The sequence below is a fragment of the Solanum dulcamara genome, chromosome 8 (genome assembly GCF_947179165.1).
Source record: "Solanum dulcamara chromosome 8, daSolDulc1.2, whole genome shotgun sequence".
Classification (NCBI taxonomy): domain Eukaryota; kingdom Viridiplantae; phylum Streptophyta; class Magnoliopsida; order Solanales; family Solanaceae; genus Solanum; species Solanum dulcamara.
The window spans coordinates 14,331,034-14,335,866 of NC_077244.1; the positions used below are offsets into that span (position 1 = coordinate 14,331,034).

At 30.2% G+C, this 4,833-nt stretch overlaps 1 long non-coding RNA gene across 1 annotated transcript; it reads right to left on the reverse strand.

Moving 5' to 3' along the window:
• Window positions 1–1,938: 1,938 nt before the first annotated feature.
• On the reverse strand, window positions 1,939–3,318 carry LOC129901708 (uncharacterized). Its single transcript, XR_008769923.1, has 2 exons — window positions 3,157–3,318; window positions 1,939–2,195 (listed from the first exon to the last, which is right to left on the reverse strand). It is a non-coding gene; the product is annotated as an uncharacterized LOC129901708 (long non-coding RNA).
• Window positions 3,319–4,833: the final 1,515 nt, after the last annotated feature.

The window sequence follows — 4,833 nt, forward strand, 5'->3', positions numbered from 1 at the left end:
ACATTATATCTAGAAATGAAAAAGAAGACTTTCGAAACTTGCCGACTAAAATAAACTATATGTTTTTGTGTGACTATATATCATCTCATTAAGGATAATGAGAATTTTTAAAGTAAAGTTTTCCTGGTATTTTAAGGGAAAATATTAACTAGAGGAAATACTTGATAATTTTCATAGCAAAGAAGGAAAACCTAGTCAGATAGTATTATTGTGGATAAAGTTTAATAATTTCGTAAATTAGAATGATATAATAACCCTTTTACCTCTATCAAATAAAATTTGCTTGTTCAGATCAAAGTGTTGAAACTTATAACAAATAGTATTTATTTTTTAAATCAGTGTTGTATTTAAAATTTTCCAAAATTAATTTGATGGATCTAATTTATATTCATGAATTATCTACTAATACGATTCTTATATTATAAATAATATGCATATCTAGATCCTCAATATTGTACTCAGTTGTAAGATTTCCAAGATACTAAGCTCATTTTTTAAGTTATCATCTTGTGATTTCTCTTCATTCTAGATGTACTTTTTTTAATTTCTTTTTGTTTTCTAATTAATTATTTTTTATATCTCAACACTTATATATATATATATATATATATATATATATATATATATATATATATACATTTGTCACGAACCATAATCGGATGTGATGGTACTCACCTAACCAGCCAAGGTGAGGCATCCTAAGATTCCAAACACTTCAAAATAAATAAAAATAAAAGTGGAAATGTAAAGTCTAATATGATGTAGATAAGGATAAGCGAAAAAATAGATTATAAACCACCCAAGACTTAGTATCACATTTAAGTGATGGGTCTCACTTAAGCGGCGGATACATGATTTATGTGAGGCCCCCATGGGTTTCGGTCTGAGGTAATCAACGAATGTGTATCGTAGGACAGATATGCATTATTTGACATTGCATTTTGCATCTATTTCATCTTGTGTTTGATTATGATTAAGATTTCCTGTGTTTGCCTGAATATGGTGGTGAGAATGTATATGTAGTTTCTCCTTGTGGATTGTCTAGTATTCTAGTATAATATGTACTTTCTCCTTGTGGACTGTCTAGTATTCTAGTATAATTGTAATATAAACTATATAAATTGGGTTGTCTGAGTGCAAGTGTGTAGTTGTGTTTGGACTCTTATTTTCATTTATTTTGAAGTGTTTGGAATCTTAAGTTGACAGGCCTTGGTGGGTTAGGCGAATGCCATCACATTCAATTTTGGATCGTAACAATATATATATCAAGTAAGGTCCCAAAATAGTGATGCTTCAAAAAATCAGAATGATGACATTTTATAAAATTTGTTTACCTTGACTATGTACAACTCTGTTTTTTCTTTTAGAGTTTACAAATACATTACTATTGCTAACTCCTATTAATACTAAATTACTTTTAAGCTACTAATTTCATGACTCGTGCAATGCACGTGTATGTTGAGTCATTTTGTTCACAATATTGGAATTTACCACTACTTATGTACCAATTCAAGTTTATTGGGTTGGAATGAACATTATTTAGGAATGAAATGAAGACTTTTAAATACTGTGGTTTAAAATAAACTATAATTATTATGTGGCTATAAATTATCTGATTGAGAATAAATAGAGAATTTTATGTTAAACCTTTTTTTTGATATTAAAAAGTATCATTTTAGAAGAAAGCATTAATTTGAATAAAAATTTTATAAGTTCCAAATCGACGAGAGCTAAATGAGTCAAATAGTATTAGTTAGGATAAAGATGCACAGTTTCGTAAAGTAGACAGGTATATTAGTGTCACGCCCTGAGAGGGTACCCTAGGCGTGGCCGGCACTCAGAAACCATTTCTGGCTTCTGAGAGAACCACTTGGTCTCATTTCTTATTTATTCATCAGCGGAAGACTTAAGAATACTAATGTGGGCTTGTCATAATCAAAGGAAAAATAGAAAATTCTTAGAAGAAGTAGTTTCTAAGGAGAACTACTCCAATTACATCATCAGACTCTGTCTATGAAGCCTCTAATACTCTTAGATGGTGCCAATGACATGTCCATGGCTACCTCAAAAGAAACATCACACTCAACAATAATAAAAGGATAAGGAGTTCCTTCGAATACAAGAAGGACTCACCAAATAGCCGAAAAGAAATGATCTTCAACGATGCGTCTGTTGAGGGTCTCTAACACCTGTATCTGCATCATAAAATGATGCAGGTCGAATGACGTCAGTACGTGGAATGTACGAGTATGTAAAATGGCAGGAAGGTAAGGACAAATATCAAGATACTCCTCTCAATAAAACTCAGCTCAGAACTCAACATCAATATATAATGCAAGTTTAAAATATAATAATAAAAATAATAGTAATAAGCAATGCTTACTCAGTTGGGAGTTTCTCTAACCGACAACCATCACTTATGAGCTAGCGATGATACAACGAAGCGATGTCGTTGCCACATCCATCCAATACCTTGCCAGGGTAAAGGACATCACCATCTTGGATCCACTCATCAAAGTCCTCTTTTTGGGACATAAGAGGCATAGCCTCCATCCTACGCTGGCTACGTAGTTTTGGGGTTTGAGTCAATTAAACTCTTACCCAACTCGGTGCTCAATACTACTCCCAAAATATGTGCTCATATTAAACTCATCATCTAGTCTCATTGGACTTTAATTTAAATCATCAAACTCCTCTCATTTCATGTTCATCAATCATTATACTTCCAAAAACATCATTTACATCTCATCAAAACATCTTGCTCAAAATATCATTTGCTCAAATTCATTCAAACTCAACTCTTTTGCTCTTTCAAAATTCAATAAAATATATATATAGTATTAATTCATATAACTTTCTTTTTTTATCAATGAAAATAATAAAAAGCCAACGTCTTTACTCAAAACATGTATAAAAATATTCATGAACATCAAATCAATTAGGATTCATGGGAAAGTAGCCATGAATAATAATTCCAATAATATGAGAGATAACAATAATAATATTAATGCATAAATATATCAAACTCAATAGAAGAACAATTAATTTATTTAGAATTCAAGATTTGGATAAAACTCAACTATAACTCAATTATAATGGATTTAAATATACGGCGCATGGACGAACTCAATCCAATGCTATGAAAGCCTTACATACCTTAAATCTGAAGGTTTACTCCGAATTGGAACACTCTTGGACCCCTAGCCTTTTCTTCTCGCCGGAGCGTTTTGTGTACTACCCGGAGTATAAGAATAACCGGAGTAGTATTTTTATACTACTAAAACTAAAACTATATTTGAGAAGAAGTATATAGAGAGAACAAATGTTTAAGAAAGCTTGATGAATAAAATGAGGAAATAAGGTGGGTATTTATAGGTGGGAAAGAGGGACCTAACAATAAATAAAATAATTATAAAGAAAAATCTGAAAATTTAATGGAATATATTGATGTCATGGATGATGTTAAATGGAGGATAATTTATGTCATGAATGATGTCAAATGTATCTAGATGTTTCCATGGTAGGTAAGATGAGTTCTTTTTAACAGAATACTCTTTTTCGAAGCTACGTTTGAATAAGATACATTCCTTATTAGGATTTGGTGTCTACATAAGAATTGTAGATATAGAAGTCTAGTTTTATATCGTTCAAGAATCAATCAATTTGGAGCAACCTACAGTGAGATATGAATATTCTTCTATAAACACTCAATTCCGTCACAGTACTATATCTTGCAAAGATTAATTTATTTGATCTACTTATACTCCGAATCTTAAGATGTGTTCTTCAAGAAAGTTGTAGGAAATGATGTTTTGGTTACTCAAAAATTTGAATCACCTAATTTGGACCAACCTATGAAAAGTTATGCCCAAAATACAGAGGCTGTATTTTTTCATTGAGAATTGAAATACCGGCATACAACATTTTAGGGGTTGTTACAATTAGCCTTTTTCCTTATATTGAATAGAATTTTCATATTCCAATAAGAGTGTTGAGACTTATTACAAAAGATTATTGTATTTTTAAAATTAGTGTTATATTCGAAATTGAACAACATTAATTTCATCCAACTCATTTATATTTCTTTTTGTGAATATAGTAAAAAAAAATTAAGCCGAAGGTCTCTCGAAAACAGCCGTCTTACCTTGGTAGGAGTAAAGTCTACGTACACTTTACCCTCCCCAGACCCACGTTATGAGATTTCACTGGGTTGTTATTGTAAATATAGTAAAATATAACGATATATTGAAAAATACAATAGAATTTACTATGCGTATATTATGAATAAGATCCATATCTAGATCCTCAATGTTGTAATTAGTTGTAAGTTATTTAATCTTCTAAGTATATTCTTGTAGTTATTATCCTCTAATTTCTCTTCATTCCAGATGTAATTTTTATTTACTCTTTTTTGTCTTTCTAATTTATCATTTTTTAGATCTAAGAACTTTGTTCTATATGTTTATAAAGTAAGGTTTTATAATTGTGATGCTTTAGAAAATCAAAATAAGGAGGTTTTACAAATATTTTTTTACCTTGACGTTGTGCAACTATTATTTTTCTCAGAGTTAACAAATACATTACTTTTAGAGTTAATAAATTCATTACTATTGTTAACTCATAGTAGTAGTAGTAGATTTTTGAAGGTTCTAATTTCATGAAATGTGCAACGCATGTTTATGTGGAGTCATTTTTTTATAATATTATAAGTTATACTAGTTATGTCTCAATTCTTGTGATTGTGTTGGAATGGACATTATATCTAGGAATGAAAAAAGAAATCTTTCGGAACTTGCCGGCTAAAATAAACTATAAGTATTTGTGTGACTATAT